The sequence below is a fragment of the Argiope bruennichi genome, chromosome 7 (genome assembly GCF_947563725.1).
Source record: "Argiope bruennichi chromosome 7, qqArgBrue1.1, whole genome shotgun sequence".
NCBI lineage: Eukaryota > Metazoa > Arthropoda > Arachnida > Araneae > Araneidae > Argiope > Argiope bruennichi.
The window spans coordinates 41,382,558-41,405,841 of NC_079157.1; the positions used below are offsets into that span (position 1 = coordinate 41,382,558).

Consider the following 23,284-nt stretch of genomic DNA (forward strand, 5'->3'; position numbering starts at 1 on the left):
AAATTTCAAACAAAATAGCCCCTAGATAAGAATTTCTCTTTCCTGAAATATGCATGTGCCAGGTTTGGTAGCTTTAGATAAAACGGTTTGGATTGTAGACACACGCGCGCGCGCGCGCGCACACACACACACACACACACACACACACACACACACACCACACACACACACTAATCTAAGCACAAAAGTATGCAAATTAAATTAATGAAGAAATAAATTACTTTAGAAATGATATATAGTGAAAGCTTTTGCTAAGAGACGTTAGCTGTACAAATTATATCTTATTACGCATAATTGAACACGCAGAAAAAAAGAAAAAAAAGCCCTTAAAATATCGTTGAAGTGGGTTGTCACTTCTGTTGGTTTTTACAAACAACTGCATTTTCTACAAATTAATAACTGGAAAGTAATTCTATTGCGATATACAGACAATTATTATATATATATCCTATCTTAACCAGTTCAATAACAAAACTGGCTTAGTCACTGAAACAAATATTATTTCTTGCATCTAGATAATATATATGTACAAATACTAAAAAAAAAAATGAATAAAGAACAACTGACATCAGAACGCATTTGCTAAATATTGTAAAAACCACTAAGAAATGTTTAAGAAAGTAGGTCACACCATTGCTATTCTATTATGGAAGATAGTCTTTCAACAAAACAGTAAATCTCATTTAAATATAATTTATGTATGAATTTAAAACACTTCTTCCCGAAAGTTTGAACTGTTAATTTTGTGTAGGTTTAATAATAATCAGTTTTATTTTCCGTGTAAAAGGCTCATGAGAATTGTTTTGAAAGAATCCTTGCAATGCCGTTCCTATAACCATATGCAAAAGCAAAAATTTTATTAGCACAAAATATCCAACAGTCTCGTTACGATATCGTCAAGATATTACAAGACACTGAAAATGCCGAATAGCACCTTGGAGATATCACACGGCATCTTGAGTTATTAGGAAATAATATTTGAGCCGGGGGTTCTCTAAAAATTTATCTTTAAAATTTTAAAGAAAGGAAAATGTATTTTTTTATATCATATATGCATTTTATATTGTATATATATGACTTTAACCTTATGCGATAGAAATATAAAGAGCTTTTGAGCTTTTACTTTTAAAATTAACCTTAATAACAGCTAATCGGAATTTTGAATCATTAAAAGTTTAATTCCAGGATTATTACTGCATCTTGATTGATTGAAGGTTACCACCAATTTATTAATTGATGATTACTTCCAATTTATGATTCGAAAGACTTCTATAAGAGATTAGTTTGGTATTAAAGAAACTGAAATCGAATCATAAGTAAAGCATATTTAAAACTTGAAGAAATATTTTTTTTCAGCAAGAGTAATTTTCATATATCGTCCTACTTTTTTAATGCAGAATCTAAAATTCAGATTTCGACATGAAATCGGTATGTCTTAAATAGTTAGTTTTATTCTTTTTTTTCTTAACACTTTTGAAAAATGTAATGATAATGAGTTTGTAAAATTCAAATATATAGTTTTATATATATATACTATTATATACTATTTCATTTCCACAGATAAATTGTTTAATTGTTTCTGGTTTACTATTATATATTATATATATATTTTGAAATCTTTCAAAACAATTTGAGTAGTAGCATTGTGATAAAAACGTATCGATATAAAAGAAGATATTGTTTATAATAGAAAATTTATAAATTTTTCAATATTTATCGTATCTTCTTTTAATGCAATCTCATTTTATTACATCCGCCTTGTTTTGGATAATGTGAACTACAAATTATTATAATTGGTTTCTAAACTTTTTCAATTCAGACAGCTGTTTATGATTGTATCTAAACAATTTTCATAAGTATACAAAAATACAATAACTTTATATGCCTTATTCTACGATTTATTTAATAAAACTATTTATTTTGAAGGTGTTAGAGCTTTTGAAGGTTTATTAGGTGCTTCTCTTACGATATATGAAATTATATATCAAATACAATATATATAAAATAATTTCATTATTTTTAATTAAAACAATATAAGGCCTATTAATCTGTTGTTAAAATACTTAATTAAGACATATAAATGTAAACAATCAGTCACTATGTGTAGTTATGTGACATTTTCTTTAAAAATTAATTCCAAATCCGTATTTTAATACTAAATTTACCCATTTTATTGAGCATATAATTAATATACCTAGAAAAAGACCTAAAACGCAATAGCTACTATATTTTTACTTCATTAACAAGAGAAGTTACAGTAGAAGGGAAAAAAATTTGATAGTGCTTATGATAACAACTAGAATAAGTTTCCTCTAGTTGTTATTATAGATAACAACTAGAAGAAACTTGTGAAGACTTATTCTAGATAACAACTAGAATAAGTCTTCACAAGTTTCATATACAGGTTCAGAATAATAGGAAAATGACTAACATTAAAATAATTATACCAGGCATTTTAGAGCAGCTAAATACTAGCATTTAAATTTGTTTTCATTCCTCCTACAAGGATGCCTGGCATGTTAAATCTATTTAATATTGTCATTTCATATTTCATATTGTCATGCCATTGATTCTGAATATCAAAAAGAATCCTTTGTTTTGTGTTAGAAATTGTCAACAAAAAATTATTAGTTCCTTCTAGGAAAAAAGATTTATAGGTATCTCATATCAACAGTTATAAATCAATTGAAAGAAAATGATTAATAAAAAATTTTCATTTACACGAAAAAATTCAAAAGACATTATTAATAATATGGAAATTTTTCAGTTTCTCTACACGTGCTTCTAACATATATGTTATTTAAATTCGCTAAAATTTCTTAAGTTTTTAATATTTATCGGCAACATGAAAAAATTACTTCGCTTTTGTGTTAGTAATTGACAATGAAAAGTCTGAGTTCCTTTCAGAAAACATTTTATCATAAGTGACTCATAACGAGTTCAGAATAATTGGAAAATAAATGATATGTAATTTTTGTTCTCATTTCAGATTAAGAACACAAAACTACTTTTATGAAAACTGCCAGCTTTCCGTACGAGAGTTTTCGATAATTTACATATTATTTAATATGTAATCTGTATATTCTTTCGTTACATATTTGATTTTATCATGTCATTCGTATTAGTCAATAAAAAAATATTATTATTCTCACCTGCTGGTGTTTATCAGTCAAAACTCTGATTATCAGTCAAACTCTCCCAGTTAATACAATTTGTTTCAAATTTCATTCGCTTTTACTTACACATATTTTTCCTGAATGTTACATGATTTGTATTAATGTAAATATTTTCTTAGAAGCTATAATTTCATATAAACATATGTATTCTTAATTTAACATAAATCATCTTCATATATAAGCATTTTTTCAAGTGAACAATAGACAAAAATTATATAAAATTAAAATATGCAAGCTTTTTCAGCTTTCTGAGAAAAAATGGTCTATTTTTTTCTGAGTAAAGATATAATGTTTCAATGAATCACCATTTGTTTTGCTTTGCTTTCAAACATAAATCTAGAATATTTCTTTCACAATCTTTGAAGTATGTTACTAAGTTCCGGATGAATTTGTTTTGAAGAATCTTATAAAATACTTTTTTTTGAGAAAAATCAACAGAAAAAAATCCTATGGAAAATACGTTAGTTGAAAAATAAAAAATGTTTAGGAAACTGCTAGAAATAGGATTTTTTAGCTGAAAAGAGGTTGAAAACATATTTCTTCTAGTTTCGAAGTTAATCAAATTATACGTTGAATTCTGCAAATATTTTAAGAAATATATGAAATAGTTCTTGAATTAAGAAATAAAATTATTTTCATCTAATATCTAAATTTCTGAGGCTTAGGTGATAAATAATATGAAAATTTCAGTTTAATTGCAAAATTAAATATTAAAACAACTGCAAATCTTTTGTAAATTATTTATTCTGTAGTTGTCGGCAATTGCCGACTACAATACAAGATGAAAAGTTTTTATAAGACATAAAATGAGTAAAATATGCAATGGTTTTTAATTAATGATGTTTACTGTAATGCAATTTAATCAAAAATTAAAATTCAAGAAATAGCGTAGAAACTTAAAATATGGTACTGCAGAAGTCATTATAATTTCACAAAGAATGAGAAAAGAAACAAAACTAAATGGATTTATAAAATAAAATCTTCTAAGTTTAAGCACAGTAAATAAAAAAAATGATATTTTTGTCAAAAATCCACTTTATAATGCATTTTTCTATTTTAACGAAATTGCGTGTACTTCGTCAAAATTTGGTTAAAAAATAACTACCCAGTACCTAATACATAAAAAAGATGATTTGTAGAGTTCGAAAAATAATTTTTATTAAAAATATGTTATGAAATTATCTTTTTTTAAAAATGGTTATACAAAATTTCGTTGGTGAAGGAATTTTATTAAAACTTTAAGACATTTAATAAAATTGCTTTCATTCTATCAAAATGTTTTTTTTCAAAAAAAGAATAAACGAATCTACGAAGATAAAAACGAAATTATTGCATAAAATTTTGAGAATATTCTTATAGAAAATGAAAGACATTATGCATAAAATGTGAATGAAAGAAACAAAAATTAAATTACTTAATAGATTATTAAGATACAAAAATGATTTAATCCGAATTTCGAAGAGTAAAGCAGCATGGTAAAGGACAATTCCCTTAAATCAAAATTGCAAAGCAATATAAAACTCAGAAGTAGATATATAAAAAGAAAACATTTCCAATTTCTCAAACATTAAATTATCACTTAAATTCGCACATCACTTCCATCCCTTTGGAATAAAAACGAACATGAAAAGATTGTATTTTGTTTAGGAAAAATCTGAGAGCCATTTATTTCGATTAGAGAAAGCATAAACAATTAAAATGCATTCATTGCAAAAAATGCATAAATAGCTCTTTATATGCTAAAAATAAGTCAAGACCATATTCTGTAGTAATCAATATTCATAAGACGTGGTAATAAAAGGCTTTATGTAATTAAATTATTTTCTTTTGTTACTCAAATTAAAAAAGCACAAACAATTTCTATTTTTAAACAATAAAATTATATGTTTTCTTAAAACTGCCTGGGGAATTCATTTCTTTAAAGAAAACCTTATTGTATTGCATCCGAAAAAGAAGTAATTATTAAATATATTCTTTCGCTTTAAAAATTTATCTTTAGAGAATTTCTGAAGGGCATTATATTTTTACTTTAATGCCTGATAATTTTCATGCCGTATAAATTGTATTACTTGCAGAAAAATATGCAGGAATTGGCATATAATTTATTTGAAAAGAATTAATTTAGCCAGTCTTATGAGAATTTGTTCATTTGTAAGACTAAGCTTATAAGTGGCATATGTATATTGCTAGAATTTTCAATAATAATCTTGGACATCAGCGTGACTATCAAATATCATTAATAAATATACAATAACCATGAATGAAAAATTCTTACAATAAATGAAAAAGCGAATTAAAATACTAATAAATTTAATATCTTTCTCTTTCATAAAGAATCGTATCTTTATTTGAGCTCATGTTCTCAGATAAGCCCATAAGTATTATGAAAGAATTGAAGTAAGAGCAACTATTTGCCTATATTTATTAATTTGAAACGATAAATGATGCATGAGGAATATTTTTTAACCAATTTTTAAACATTCTAAGAGCTGAATGAAAAATCAATTTATGTATAAAACGCTTATACAGGATTCAAAATCGAGTGAAAAACTTTATTTATCATTTCATACATCTCGTAAGCTCGGAATGCTTACTTGTTTGAATACGTAAAAAGTTTGAGGCAATGTATTTTGTATCAGATCGTTTGATCCAAATGAATTTCTCTTAAACAATTTAAATAAAATAAACAGTTTCGATTATAAATCGAACTCGTTGCAAACAGCTAATTATAGTAAATGAAACTGTTGAAAAATCTGTAGAGTGATACATCTGAATTACAGGAGAATGGCTGAGGATCGTGTAGGATCTTGAAGATCTTTTCCCCGTGCCTGATACGGAAAAAAGGAAGTAAGTTTAAGTAGAAGAATACATGAAATTTCTACTGTATATATATATATATATATATATATATATATATATATATATATATATATATATATCCAAATACAAAAGAGAACTGTCGGATTCATTAATTTTGCTTCAGTTTTCGCCAAGCAGAAGTCTTTACATGGAAGTACAATTTAAACCTGAAACAAGACCATATTATTACTATATAAATGGCCAAATCTATCATATTAGCAGAAACCATAAAGGTATGACGAGCAAGTAGAGGGAGCTATAATCACTTTGTGATCCCAAAGTGATTCTTATGGCAGCCTGATTCTTGGGATTGAAGCTTGGTGCAGACATATGTGTTGCTCTATTGTTCACACACAGATCATATTATATATATATATATATATATATATATATATATATATATATATATATATATATATATATATATATATTGTTACAAACCTATAATATTGCTACCCGGCACGAATAGAGTCCTCGTAAGAAAGGCCGTTGTACGATCGGTCCTGTACGTGCTGAGATCAATGAACTTAGAGCTTGGCTACAGTCTTGGCGAGCATTTGGCGACTTGGCGATAAATTTGGCGAGTTTGGCGACTAAATGGATAGTACCGGAAAGTTCGAGAACTTTCAAGATCCATCCACTAACAACCGAGATGCAGCCAGGTACGCCCTGATTGGTCAGAAGATTCTAGCCCCGCCTCCCGGAACTATAAAAGACGGGCACTCAGAAGCTACGAAGTTGTTACCAGGAAAAGATCCAACTGATCCCTGCAGTTATAGACCCATATCCCTACTCTCTTCTGTCAGCAAAATTGCTGAACAGATAATTCTCAATAGATTAAATAATTACCTAGAAGAACATAATATACTAACACCTGAACAATTTGGATTTCGCCGTAACCTATCTACAACCCACCAATTAATTAGAGCAGTAGAATTCATTGAGGAAGGTTTTGAAAATAAACAAAAAACTGCAGCGGTTTTCCTTGACATTCAGAAAGCTTTTGACAGAGTTTGGCAAGATGGTCTTATATACAAGCTAATTAATTACAACATACCCTCACACCTTATCAAAATTATAATTTCTTACCTCAGTTACAGATCCTTTAAAATCAAGATAAACAATGAATTTTCGGAAGTAAAACCTATTCTTGCAGGTGTACCTCAAGGATCTAAACTAGGGCCAATTTTATTTTCCTTGTTTATTAATGATATCCCCAAGCAATTTAACACTATTTTGTGCATGTACGCTGATGACACTGCAATACTAGCTAGAAACAAAAATCAAAATTTCATTACCATAGCTTTAAACCGACATATTAAATCTCTTGAGGACTGGTTCGTCGAATGGAAAATTGAAATAAATGCTAGTAAAACTGAAGCTATAGTTTTTAACAAAAATAACTGTAAAAAGAATTTCTCCCCAGTTAAAATTAAAAATCAAACTGTCCCGTGGTCTAAGGAATGCAAATATTTAGGCGTTATTCTAGATAGTAAATTAACTTGGAAACCCCACTTTATTTACACAGCTAAAATGTTTCGAGACCTAACTCGTAAATTTTATCCCTTAATTTCTCGAAACTCCAAAATGAGTAGACAAAATAAAATGCTTATTTACTCTGCCTACTTGCGTCCAGTATTAACTTATGCCTGCCCTGTGTGGGGATATGCTGCCAAGACTAATCTTAGACTTATTGAACGCCAGCAAAATAACTTAATTAGAAATTTCTGCAATATGAAATATTACATGCCCAATACAAATATGTACTTATGCCTAGACTATCCCCCTCTTAAAAAATTCATTAAAAATCTAGCCACTAACTTCTTTAAAAACATGGATAAGAATGAAAATGAAGCAATAGCTAAAATCCCTAAATATAAACCATCTACAAACTCTAGAAGACCCCGTAATATACTACTTTAATTTATCTCAGCCCCTTAGTTTTTCTTCCTAACTTTTATTTTTTCAAACTCAAATTTTACTGTTTCTCAATAGCCAATTCTAGCTCACAAGCAGTAAAAACTTACTAAGCCCAACGGCAGCGTACCCCCCCCACACCCTCACCCTAATATCAGACAATCACAATGAGTCCTGACACTCGTCATCTCCAAATTTCGTCGAAGACGGCCACGGCAAAGTATAGACAGCAAAGCACTGTGAAGTCTCTCCTTACCGGGGATAAGCCCCTGCCGGGGCTAGGCGCCCCGTCAACCCAACCATCAAGCTACGAAGTTGTTGTTGCTGTGTGGATCGTCCGAGTCGTCGTGTGTATCGTCACAGGCGGGTGTGAGAGGAGTCGGAGTCGCCGACACGTAGAGAAACTGGAGGATTAGACAGCAAGAAAGCTGCTGAACTACAGCAATTAAATGAGCTGAGTCATTACGATTGATCGACGGTACTTTGCTGTATAGAAAAATTTTGTAACATTTGGTGTCAGAAGTGGGATTAGTTGGGCTTTCCTGTGTATGCCTTGAACCAGAAAAATGAATGAAAAATTCGCATTGTTATTTGCCATGATGGCAGAGATAAAGAAAGGACAAGAGGAATTGATGAATGAATTCAAGAAAGAAATTTTAGATGATAAAAGTAACAAAACCGAAGACGTCCAAGATATGACAGAAGAAATTGAAGGAAACAGCGAGAGGCAAATGGAAGAAAAGACTGAAGATTGAATGGAGACCGGTGTCACCGAAATGGAGCTTAGCGATCCGGAGGATGAACCGAAGTTCAATGAGGAGATGCACGAACAGGGATACTGTCAAATACCTGCAGAGCTGAAACAGGCTTCTCCGAACGAGTCCCCTGAAGTGGAATCGAGGGTGCAGACATTTGGGGATGGAGATGAACTCTGTTTGGACGGGTCTGTTGGTGGAGACCCGTGCTCGATGCCTATGAATGCAGGTGTTAAAGAGACTCTGTTTGGACTGGATTCATCTCGAAGGTCGATGGGACAACCTCTTAGCAGGCCACTTGGTGTCTCCATGCATTATGATACGAAAGAAGACTACGTGGTTGGAATCGCTGATCCCTGTAGTCTCGGCCTCGACAGCCCTGGAGAATCCGGCCTTGCTGTGGATTTTTCGAGGAGTGTCATGCAAATAGAAGTGGAAGAACCTCCTGTGTATCTAGTCAAGCTACGTCGTCACAAAAGAACTCACCCAGCAAAGGCTGATGAGCTCTTTAAAAGATCCTGTGTTGAGAGCTGCGGACAGTTCTCAAGTGTCGAGAATGAGCCCGGAATAAGCGGAGATATTCCTGCGGAAGCTTTGGCGACGAGGGCGAATCCCTGGCTTTCGAGTGGACTTCAGAAGGCATTGTTGGACCATCCTGATATTCGGTTGGTTCTATGGAGGAAGTTCAAAGTGACCAACCGACCATCCTGGCCAGAGTTCGTTTCTGAGATTCATGTTGTGTTATCATGTTTGGCTCCATGGGACATCCTGCATTTTAAGGAGCGGAATCAAGTCTGGATGTACCATCCGAAACGACGAAGAGATCCGTGTCAACAGCATTGAGAAGGTTCGGATGGATCGTTAGTCGCCGCCAAATTAGCGAATGATGCCATCTTCGAAAGTGCGGAAGTCGCCAAACGCATCAACATCATCACATCGTTCGGAAGCCTACGCCAGCTGCTGGATTGAAGTGGACTGCCGGGACGCCAGTCTTTAAAGAGGGGAGCAATGTTACAAACCTATAATATTGCTACCCGGCACGAATAGAGTCGTCGTAAGAAAGGCCGTTGTACGATCGGTCCTGTACGTGCTGAGATCAATGAACTTAGAGCTTGGCTACAGACTTGGCGAGCATTTGGCGACTTGGCGATAAATTTGGCGAGTTTGGCGACTAAATGGATAGTACCGGAAAGTTCGAGACCTTTCAAGATCCATCCACTAACAACCAAGATGCAGCCAGGTACGCCCTGATTGGTCAGAAGATTCTAGCCCCGCCTCCCGGAACTATAAAAGACGGGCACTCAGAAGCTACGAAGTTGTTGTTGCTGTGTGGATCGTCCGAGTCGTCGTGTGTATCGTCACAGGCGGGTGTGAGAGGAGTCGGAGTCGCCGACACGTAGAGAAACTGGAGGATTAGACAGCAAGAAAGCTGCTGAACTACAGCAATTAAATGAGCTGAGTCATTACGATTGATCGACGGTATTTTGCTGTATAGAAAGATTTTGTAACAATATATATATATATATATATATGAATGAAAGTTATCAACTTCCGAATATTCCAATATTCCATTATGTCAATTAAACTTTAAAAATATAGAGAAAACATTTTTTCTTAAAAAATTAATCTTTCTTAAGATATATATCTTAAGAAATAATCCTTAAGATATAAGAAAGCCAAAAATGTACCCGTTTTTTTAAATAATAATAAAATAATTTTCATAAATGCATTATTGCATTTAATGAGCAAATTATTAACTTGCAATACTAATTAGATTTTTCTTATTGAAATTTATTAAAATAACAAAACGAGTAATTTAGGGGGAATTACAGAAGACAAAAATGGCACTTGGTACAATATCCATTCAATTATAAATTTAAAAATTGAAACTAGTTAGTGCATTTAATTTAAACATGCTGAAACTCATGGCAGTAACACCAATTGAAAACCCGTGTTCTCTGAAGTTTGACACTTTTAACACAACTGAAAAAAATAGTCTTTTTCATAAATTTCTTCCATTTCCCAAGATATAGTTGTAGAAATAAAATTCGTATTATTTCTTTTTAAGAAAATTAAACATTCTTAAAAATACTTTAATAAATAAGCAGAGGGAGTGTAAAATATTAAAAAAAATCCTTTTCCTATTTGAGGAATAATTCATATTGTCGTTTATGACGCGTTATGATAGTTTAATAAATAAGTTGTAGTAAATAACTGGTTTACAGGATCACTTTTACTGGAACATTCAGGAAGCTATTATATGGGTGTTAAAATATAATAAATATAATGCAGCTTGATTTTAAATGTGTATTTAATATTTGATGCATATCTACAGATTCTTTCTACAGATAGACAGATTCTTTCTACAGATCTACAGATTCTTTCTACAGATCTACAGATTCTTTCTACAGATAGACAGATTCTTTCTACAGATAGACAGATTCTTTCTACAGATCTACAGATTCTTTCTACAGATGCATATCTACAGATAGAACACTTAAATTCGCATGGATTCAGTTAGCATTGCAATAAAAAATGTTAAAAATAAACAAAAGGTACTGATTACAACTGACAGATAATTAAAACTGCAAATGCGTTCAAAAACACCAAACGATGTTTTTGCGATTTTGTGTGGCGCATGATTAATGAAATAAAAGTAAGAAACCAAACGATAAATTAGTAGCGTCATTTGAAAATGACGTCATTTCATAGAAACGCCGAACACATATTTTTGAATGAAATAATAAATGATAAAAATATCTTTTGTGTCATTTGAAAGAGTATAAAGAAGGTAATTATATGCTTAATCGTAATTATTTTTATATATTTCTTGTATATGTAAATAAATTGTTAGTTTAAAGAACCTTTTCGATAATGTTTGCTTTTTACACTTAATCAAAATATTTAGTCTGTCTCTAACTTGATCATGAGATATGTGATGTGTATGAAGAATTAGAAAACCTTCAAACTAAAGTCCGATGTTGTTTTTCAAATTTAAAAATTAGAATTTTGACCAAAGCATGATGTGCAAACTGTTGAATAATTGGATTTGATGGAGAAAAAATTAAACCCGGAAAATCCATGTCAACGACCAGGTAAATATTTTAATAAATAAATTAAATTAAATTAATCTGAGCAGTAAAGCTCTGTAATTCTTTCACAATCCAAAATTTTGAATGACATATTTCTATACCGCATACCATTTCTCTAACATATCGCGAGTCAATTCCGAAATTATAACTTTGTATCCTCTTAAGAGCAAATAGTTCAACATTAGTTTCCTTTTCTTCAGCTTGAAAGGGTCCGCCTCTTCGGCCTATCGACATGGCTAAGAGGTCTGCTCTGATTGCTTGAGAGGAAATTCCAGATTCTATGCCTCGCTAGTATTTCTCATTAAACGAAATTACGTTGGTCACATGTAATTTCATCAGCAGAAGGAGCAGGGAACAGTAGAAGGCTCTGCATCTACGTTTTCCTTGCAATCTATTAAAACTGAGATTCTGTGATAAAATCTGCTTAATAGGGGCTTCAAATTACTCGGCAAATGGCAGTATTTGGTTAATAGGAATGGATTTGGGGAAAGTCGTAAAATCCGTGGATGTAAAAGGGCTTCTGTTTATTTTAATATTTGGGAAAGTTGTTACAGCCATTCATGGACTAACAAAGGATTATGTTAATAGTTGGAAGGTGAATGATTTAAAATTAATAATCGCATTATATATATATTTGTATTTAGTTTTTAATAAAAGATATAATAAATGTAGAATTTATGAAATATATATCCTGTATTATTTCTTTTTTAATAAAATTTTATTTAGAAATATAATTAAAAGGAATTATAGATTTTATTATCAATAATCTATTCAGAGCAAATCTTCCACGAATATTTATTATGTTGTTTGTTTGTTGTTTCTTATGGCACTTGTCGTGGACAAGCCCGCTGTTACGAAAACAGCGATTTTATGCCGGTGGGGGAGCGTCTCTTGCTTTTTAGTAGCGCCAAGAGTACGACTTAGCTACTCACGCATCACATTCGCTTGCACAACCCCTTTTTACATGAGGGCACATTCACACATCTCACAGATAAAACAAATGAAGAACAACCATACCTGAACCGGGACTCGAACCCAGGATGCCCAGATCACGGGGAAGACGCGCTAGTGCAAGGTAATAGGTAGGTAGGCGTAGGTAATATGTATTGTGCTTATTTTTAATTAAAATCTTTATGTTCAAAGCTCTCTTTCATTTTAAATAACAAATATGTACTTCGATTTCAAATCTTACTTTATTTCCTAGCTGTTTATCAATTTCAAATAACAGTCGTTGGATATACCTTTGAAAAAAAAAACAGAAATATCGTCAAGTATTTATATTATGCCTAAGAATAAGGGAATGTTGCTGAAGTCGTACTCTTTAAGAAATATCAAAAATTAATCAGAAATCTACACAGAAAAGTAAACAGATTTTTATCGCTTAAAACTCATGAAAAACAATAAGTATTCATTGCTAATTGTCCAAATATGTATAATTAAAACAAAATAATAAAAACAAATACATAAAAGGTAAAAATATGGGGACTTGCACCAGAAGTCTTGTTACTTATTGCATAAACCGTACCAAAGAATAAACTGAGCCAAAAATGTTTCTTATCCTATTACTTCAATTATTTAAGTGCAAATGTGACACACAAATGTTTTTGTCTTTTTTCTCCTCGCAACACAAAAGTCATGCACCCATGTCTTAAATCTTTGGCACTTAATTATACTCTCTTCACAAGCCACAGAACCAATAAATTTTACTATTTTTGTAACTTTTGGCTTCTTTTAACTGCCCCTTGACTTTTAGACTTCGTTTCAAGCTCTCCTTTATGCGATAAGGATAATAGAAATGTTTGAATGCATATTGCATTATGCGTTGCTCAATCTAGGATAAATGAATTCAACAGCTAACATGCCGCTAAAATGCACTTAACGATCGTTTGAAACAGCGAATGATAAATTATAGAGCAGTCTGAAGGCATTAACGATGAGATTACTGGCAATTAATTCCGCAATAATATATCTTGGATCTGCATAATGTCAATATGTCGATGAGCGTTTCTAATATGCTTGTTGAGGTTTATAAGAATAACATCCTGCAATATGTGATATGATAAAGGAAAAGTAATCGGTGAAAATAATATCGATTATAACTATATCGACTATATCGATTTATATCAATTATTCTCAGCATTATATTGGATATTCTCGATTTCCTCAAACTGGAGCTGCAAAACACAGAAAATGTTAGAAATATTATTTATTTAGTAATTCAATTTCATAGGTTATGATATTTTTTAAAAGCATTTATAATAGTCTGTTATTGTAATAAACTTTAAAAATGATAATCTAAATGAAATTATTCACTTCCATTTAAAAACCATTTTAATACGTCTACTAAAACTGCTTTCAGTGTTTTGAAATATTATTTGAAATGTTAATTTTATGAGAATAGAGTAAAACAAAATATCGGTATTTAATTTAGAAGTATCTGGATGTCAATAAGACAAATAATTACACCTAAATGGTGCTTCTTATTTAAATGAAGTCAGAATTTCGATAATTACGGTTAAAAAAGAGTAATGTATTGATCATTAAGAGAAATGTATTGAAGAGTATTGATCAGTTTCATGATTTGAAGAAGTGCATAGTAGCTATTAAACCTCTCGCTGCGTATCCTGCGATTTCCACGGGTGACGTAGAAGTTTCATTCGGTTTTTCTGGCTTTATTCAGATCTGAATTAACAGATAGTGTTAGTTGTCCATAGTTCTGAGAAATATACAAACAGGTTTTGCATCAGTTTGCGAGCTCTTTTCAAAGCTCAGAGATGTCTGGCAGGAAATGTTTCGCCATTTTTGGAGTTATTTCGATAAAAGAATTACGCAGCGAGAAAGCTTATTTTTTTCTAATTTGCTCAATATTTTTTTCATGTAATCTAAGATAAGTTGTTTCTATTTTTATCCAAAGGACACAAAAATCAATGACTGCTTTTGGAAAAAAAAATCATTTCAAATTTTTATAAGGTTACTTTTCTAATTCCATGGTTACACAATTTATTCAAATGATATGCCGTTTGATTCCAGTTAGAGGAAAGCACTCTGTAGATAAATTTATATGAAATAAAAAAATAAATTAAATATCAATTTTATTCAAGAAAACCGAAATCATGAAAAACAAAGAGGGTAGATAATTTAAGTATATTATTAATTATAAAGAAGCAATGAACTAATTAGTATTCATGTAGATAAATAAAATAGAAAAATTATCAAAACAAACAAAAACGGATTCATATATAGATTTATAAATTTCATGCAATTGAGGAAAGTAACAAGGACCTCAAATGTCTGAAATAAGGCATCAGGTGCCTTAAACTATAAAACATAATCTCTGAATCAGCTTAGAAAAAAGAAGGTCTTCATTCCAATTTTTTTTTAAAGAAACAATAATTATATCCTTATAAAATTCAGAAGCAGGGGAAATAAAAAGGAATAAATATTCATAAACCAAAGAATGCCTTGCAAAAAATTAAAATTTAAAACAAAATGCAAAGAATCAATAAAATTATTGCGTCATGATTTATATAATATAAAACTATTTACATGAAACACCGAATATATTTTTCCTGTCCAAAAATTGGTGAACACTCAAGCAAAGCGTAAAATTTTAGATAAACTGATAATTATCCTGATAATTAACCGTAGACATCCAAACTACGTGACTACGATAAAAATTGTTTTTCTTGCAAAACATTTATATGTTTCTTTATTTAATATTCTTGATTTCTGAGCATAGAGCATTTTAATTTTGCCTCTAAATTCATTCTTTTGAAATTCACACAAATTTTTATATTTGTATGGAGCCCGCTCTAAATCTGTTTTACAATTTTAAAAATTATCAAAATAACTTTTGGTAGAATTTTATTACGAAAACTGCCATAGGTAAAATCTAAGCTAAAGTATGCCTTATGTTCAAATATTTATAATAATTCCACAATGTGCTTTGCAATTTCCGAATAAAAAAATATTCAATCGGATTTTATTAGAAAAATTTCATGATTGTTTTAATACTTCACAATGTGAAAAAACGGAAATTTAATACTATTTTTTAGACGAACCTAAATTTTAAATACCACTTATTATGGATAGAAATATCACCTTTTTTTAGTTCAGGAACAAGGTAATATATTTCTTACAGTATTTGGAAGGCATTGAACAAATCCTAGAAGATGTTTATCTTATATCTCTTTTCATATAAAATAACTCCATTTTTAAATTTAAAAAAAAAGCACTTCTGGTATTCAATTAGTATATTTTGATTTCATAAATGTTTTTCAATCTATTTTATATAAAATACAAAAATATAACTATTTTACTGAATTTTTCAAAAAAAAATCATCCCGAATGTACAAACTTAATGATTCATCTACATTCTTGGATCAAATACTCAGTAATGAATACTTAATTATTCATCTACATTCTTGGATCAAATACTCAGTAATGAATACTTAATTATTCATCTACATTCTTGGATCAAATACTCAGTAATGAATACTTAATTATTCACTAACATTTTATGTGGCTGTTACCTCCATTGAATAGATTCGCTTATATTTTTCAAAGAAAAATAAAGGATTTCAATCGGTAATTTTGTTGTAAAAATTAATTAAAATTCACAAAACGGAAAGCTAAAAAAATTGTGATTTGATTTTGAATCAAAGCCAACATTTCTCGGTTAAATGCAAAGATAGAAAAAAAATTTCTTCTTTCCTTCATTGACACTCCGAAATGCTTTCGATCGTAATCGATCATTGCATTTTGTTGGAGGTCACTTAAGTGAATACAAGAGAAGTAGAAAAAAAGTTTGAAAAGCAAAGAATCTTTTCTTCCAAGTACAATAGTTGGGATCAAGTGAAAAGAAATACTCTTTCCCACAGAAAAGTTCCACAACATCTTCTCGTGTTGAACACTAAAAAAAGAAGGGAGAAAGTAAAGGAAGAAAACTGAAAGAAAAAATAAACAGTTTGAAAAATTCTATGATCGAAAAGGAATTTTCGTCAATAAGTTTTTAAAGAGAAAAAGAATTGAAACTTTCATTCTTTCTAAATTTATTTACTTTGCAACACTGATGTCAAGGAATCAAAATTATGCATATTATTTTCTTAAAATCGATTTAACTGTACTTAATACTTAAGTATTCATAAATGTTGTATTTTATTTATTAATATGGGTTTAGAAGTGAAATTATAAAATTATATTTGACAGTTTTAAAAACAGTAAAATGTAGGCATTCTTTTTTTTCATATTTATTTTCTTTTAAATTATTAATCTGACAAGTGAAATTTTATATCTGCTAAGTGTTAAGGTATTTATTAATAAACTGAAGGATAGGAAATTTTTTTTCACATGTGCCAGTAAAGTTTTATGAAATTAGATATTGGAATTTTCGTTTGAGAACATTCATCAAAAGTTTTGTAAAAACACTGAAAATCTGATTTTCTCTGCATTTATAGCTAGCTATAAATGAATTAGAAAGCAATAATTCTAATGTAAATTTTTTGTAGATGTTAATGTTAAAGAATACAGTGTTTACATTAATGCTCAGTAATGCTTCCTAAATGAGAACATTAACTGAATGAGGAGAAATACTTTAGAGGTATTTACAATTTATATGAGGAGGACTATTTTAGAAGTATTATTTACAATTTATATGAGGAGAAATATTTTAGAGGTATTATTTACAATATATATGAGGAAAAATATTTTAAAGGTATTATTTACAATTTATACGAGGAGAAAAATTTTAAAGGTATTATTTGCAATTTATAGAAGAGAAAACTTTACTTTGTAGATATTACTTTAGAACTGGAGAGTATTATTTATAATTGAGTCACATCTATTTATGGTTATTTAAAATGAGGTTACTTTCATGACATGAAATATTTATACCAATTTTTATATAACGAAAATACCATGCAAAAATTCAAACAAATACTTGTAATAAAAGACGATTTATATTGCTCTAAAAAGACGAATTATATTAATTATTCTTTGGTTTATGTATATGTACCATACTGATAAAAATTTGATTTTTTAAGAAAGTTATTTTGGTTTTAATCACCATTTTATAAAATAATTTATGAAAAATGGGATATTTTTTCTTTCGACATTTTATACGTGTTTTACATCTTTTTAAATGCATGCTAAAATGAATATTTTAGATTTTTCTATGTTCAATAAAAGGTTGAATAAAAATAATTTAGGATTCAATACTTGAAGCAAATTAAAAAAAAATTAAATGTCTGCTATCTTTGTTTATAGAGAAGCTTTAGAAATTTATATTGATAATGTTTCTCAGAGAGAAAGGGAATCTAGTTAATATCTTTATAATCATTGGTGGTATTTTGTTTTGGTATGATACGTGAACTTTTCTTCAAATACTTGTGATGCCATCTTTTACCTTCTAAAGCATTGTAACTTCATTTATTTTGTAAGAAATCCTTCATTTTCATATATATTAGTTTTTTTGAAAATTCATCTGGTTCCGAATATTGTCAAAAGTAAAAACACTAAGAAGAATTTAACGATAAAAAAAATTCATATTGAAAGACTGCATGGATCGGATTTAGACGATGAGTTTAACCAATTTTAGCAGAAAAAGCTGTTATTTTCCATAATTTAAATAATTTCTCATACTTAAACATTATTTCAAGCAGCGGTTATCTTTTTATATCCTTCAAATAATTTATTTCACGAAAACTTCTACTCAAAAACTAACACCATATTTATCTACTTTAAAGCCCATAATCCATTGCAGTTCCTAATCTACAGAGTTATGTGAAAAAATAAAGATTTCAGATATTTATTTCTCAAGATCCAATATTTAGAGAACTTATAAAAAGTACAGCTTATTTCTTAGTAACAGAGGAAATAAGTCATAAAAACTTTAATAATTTATTAAACTTTCAAATTAGAATGTTACGGCTTCATATCTTTTCTTTTTTATTCAACTTCCCGAAAAGAAAACATAATTTGTCCAATTCTAAAACCTTTTACCATATGATATTTTTTTCCTTATGTATTTTCTGCAAAATTTGAAAAAAAAAATGAGAATTAAAAAAAAAAACACTTCAAAAGTATTGGCAGGTCATAATTTTTAATACGTCTGCAAAGATCATGTAAAAGAAAATATAATGATGATTGAATATAAACCAATAAATTTCTTCCGAATTTGTTTAAAACTACCAGGCAGATTTGGTTGAAAAATTAAACTTAACTTTATGCAATAAATTCAAAGTGCACCATAAATCTAGCAAGTATAACGTCAAAACTGCTTTAGTTTTAAAAAAAAGAGATGAATGGTTCGCTCCCTAATAGTAATTTGTCTTACAAGATAACTATCATTTGGCGTCTTGGAGGAAACATCTGTTAAATACTTGTCGTTACTTTGTTTTCGTCAAGAAGAATTTATTGAGATTGTAAAAAGATCAAGTTTCATGATAATTTTAAAGTCGTAACACGCTAGAAATGACAGTAATTGTCACTCTTTTGAATTGCTATGTTTGTCAAAGAATTTTTCTGTATTTTCCCGTTTCAAATTTCCTTACCTGATTTAAAAGTAGTAATATATTTAAAAGATTGAATGTTAAGAGAATATATAAAAAATAAATACCAGAAAATATAAATTTATTAATTCATTTAAAAATAATATGATTTTAGATGATTATATACTCATGTATAAAACCATTAAAGATTATATTTAAATTTTATTTTCTAGTTAAGTTATATTATGAACCCTGTATTTTTACTTTCTCATTAACAAATTATACAAGGTTAAATTCTTGTGATCATCTTAAACCCCTGATATTTTGATAAATAGATGCATTCCTGATTCTTTTTGGCTCTGATATACCATTTTTAGTATTACGTTAATGAAAAAAAATATCTTTTTATGCCCTTTCTTTAATTGAATTGTAAGATATTAATAAAATTTTGGCCAACTACGTCAATAGATAACCACCTGCCAGTCTATATCTATGCTTTCGAAATTATTATCTGAATACAAGAACAAGACGAAAGACACTACAATTATAGTTTTGTATAAAAATTTAGATCCTTTAGTAACAGCCATTTGTGACGTCTATATTCTTCTTTTATTAATGATATTCTTCATATGACAGAATTAATGATCAAACACAATGAAAGAAAAATAGGATTGCAAGAGTCACCCATACATTAACTTCTTGTGAACAATGAAATTATCATTCGTTGCTAATCTTTTTCTAAATATGAATCAAATAACAAGTTTGTACAAGGGAAAACTCTTCTATTAAAGCATCGTACATCTGAATATCTGAAAAGTTTAATCAGTTTATTGCTCATTTAAATGAAATGTGGAAAGAAATTGGCCATTTCGTTTTGATGCCAAAATGATCTGTATTAAGAGTTTGGCCAATCATTGCATTCATCTATGGGATGTTTTTCTTTCTTGTTATTGAAACATTTTCATATGATAGAAACAATAATGGATAGGAATGAATGAGAAACATGGTTATAAGAATCATCCACACATTAACTTCTATAGGGCAGTGAAATTCTCTTTTAACTATCATCAACTTTTTGAGCTTTGCATTAAGAAAACCTCCTCTGGTATATCTGACCATCTAAATGTTCTGCTCACTTAAAATAAATGTATTACCTACAATGGTTAAAAAGTAGCGATTCTTTATTTAATATATTTTTCATCCCCATATTTTTAAGAGTTATCAACTTAGATCGAATTTTATGCCTTTGAAAATCCAAGACTTTCATTTGAGAGTTTTGATTTCTAGATATAGCATTATTCATCACTTAGTGTGTCTGGAAAGGGTGATATACTATGTAGTAAAATAGAAAATAAAAGTATGTGCCTGTGAATTAAATGAACTGCTCTTAAACAATGACATGTAGCGATTTTATGGCATTTTGGAATATATTTTTTAGTGAGCTGCACTATTTTTATTTTTTCTTAAATTCACTCTTTAAGATATTTTATTAAATTGCGAAAATTTAGATGAGTTTCACCTTTTTTTTGCCAATAAATTCAGGAATGTTTATTTGAAACTATTATTTTGACATCACATTAAAGAGTAGCAAACTTATTATCTTTTCCTTTTTGAATATACATGAAATAAAAATTTTCTGAAACTTTCTGTTTCTTAAAAAATGACTTAGAAATTCACTCCACTTTTTAATGATTGATGGAGATTTATAGTCAATGTTTAAAATGTTTTTATTATTGCTCCATATTTAAAAAAAATCTTTTTTGCTAGTCAATGTTAATTAAGTTTTGTATCGTTCTTTAAAAATTATTTCTAATTTACCAAATAAATTAGCTTCCAGTGGTTTATAATAATTGTTTAGGGAAGAAGAAATACAATTTTCAAGAATTCTTTTGTGCAAACGATTGCTTTTCATTTTAAGTGAAAATACAGATTAGATGATAAAAGTTTTGTTTTCCTTAATAATTTATATAAAAGAGTTGTTTACATATTAAATTTGAAAAAAATTCTTTTTCACTTGATGTTGTTTATGATGTTAACTTTCTTCTATTGATATTTTATCCTATTTATAAGTACATCGAATTTTTCTGAATGAATGAAGAATAAAATAATGATAACAAAGAATCGAAATAATTGAATGAAAAAAAATATTTTAAAAAATGTTTTAATGAATTTTTAGTTGCTAAAAAAATATAATTAATTCTTTGCATAGAGAAAAGCACTTAAATAACGTACTATGTCTCATAACTGTCAGTAAAAATTATTATAAATTAACTGTCAATAAGGAAAATGTAAATAAAAAATACCGATACGGAAATAATAATGAAATCTAAATTCATTATTAAATGTAAATATCGATGTAATGTAAATGTCAGTGTAATATAAATTTCAATGAAATGTAAATGTAAATGAAAATCTGACTGCAGGTTAAAATAACATTTATCATTCTAGGTATATCAAAATCCATTTAAAGAAATTAAAGAATAGCGACTATTGTTTTTTGAAAAATATTCAGATATGAATATAGAAATCCATTATATATAGCCATTACAAATGAAAATCTCAATCACTAAACACTAAACACTAACATGGCAGAATCATTCTTTTCAGAGTCCTATAATGCAATTTATCAGAAAATGCACATCATAGACATGCAATTAAAATAAATATATAACGAAACACTTAGAGAAACACCAAACAAAATATTTCAGAACTTTTGCACAAGTTTTGGCGCGCTTAGGAAATTATTAGTTTCCTTCCATACAAAAGTAGATTCAACTCTTTTTATACATGCTTTTCATATCTATAGAGGAAAGGGCATAAATTTGTATTTTTATACATTTTATATAATATTCATAGTGAAAAAAAACAATTAATCGCTTTTTTCGTTTTCAAAATTTATTAGCAAAAAATTATTAAATTTTTAAATTATCTTTATTATTTACTTTTAATAATAACTATTTGTTGCCATTTTTAACAATTTACTCCTAAATTTTCTAGACCAGAAAATAACAAAATCCAAGGGAAAAACCACGAAATACGTGACTTGAAAATACAATGTATTTAGTTTAATATCTCAAGACTTGTAAAAATGTCACCGAATATTTTAACTTTTATAAGATTATATGAATAAAGATGATTTGGTTTTTTTTTACATTTTTACTCTATTTAAACACACAATTATCTTTTTTATTTATAAGAAATCTAAAAGCTTTTTAAGATTATAATAGAATGAAATATATTAATAAGAAGTTCTGCCTCGAAGCGACTAAAATTGTAAAAATTTTTATGGCTTAGTAAATATTTTTAAAACTCAGCAATGAATCATATTTCCTGCATGAGATGCAAAGCAAATAATATTAATCCGGAAACCTGAGGCATTTTCTAGAAGGTATCATTATCGATAAAGAAACAACTAGCAATAGTCTTTTGGATTTCTGGTACACAGTTCCCTTTAAATGACCTGATTCTTGGTTGTTTATACATCATCATTAGTAGTAGAGAAACAATAGATAATCTAAAATTGTTATCAATTGTTATTATTTATTTATTATAATCAGTGATTGATAATACCTCAGATATTGTACTGGCAAAAAACAAGGTGATAAATGGCTAAAAAAAGATAAATCTTTCAGGATATTCTAAAGCAGAAATATATTTTTTTATATCACTTCCCTTATACAACATAATGAAGCACTTACCTGTTCTAATCCTACATTGTCGACATTCCATGAAATGACAGGAATGCCCAAGTAACCAGTCAGCTGCAGCAGATATTGCACCGAAGCTGCATTTGTGCCATATACTTCAGAGTTCGTTAGATAAATAATAGTCACCACGTCTTTCGTCAGCAACTGGCTGCACAGCGTGGTCAGGATCTCAAGAGGACTGGCCGACAGGTGCATCATCAGCCATGGCCCTTGAGCTATCCTGTAATTCTTCGTGAAATTGAAGTCATAGTACTTGTTTTTATTGACAATCTCTGTTGCATCAAGCAATCG

The 23,284-nt window shown here is 29.2% G+C and overlaps 1 protein-coding gene across 2 annotated transcripts in view; it reads right to left on the reverse strand.

Annotated features, from left to right (window-relative positions):
* Positions 1–23,069, reverse strand: part of LOC129975741 (glutamate receptor ionotropic, NMDA 2B-like) — a 287,159-nt gene extending 264,090 nt beyond the window's left edge. For both annotated transcript variants that reach the window (XM_056088929.1, XM_056088928.1), the window contains exon 1: positions 22,985–23,069. The gene's annotated coding sequence lies outside the window, so the exon portion shown is untranslated. The remainder of the gene's footprint in view (positions 1–22,984) is intronic.
* Positions 23,070–23,284: the final 215 nt, after the last annotated feature.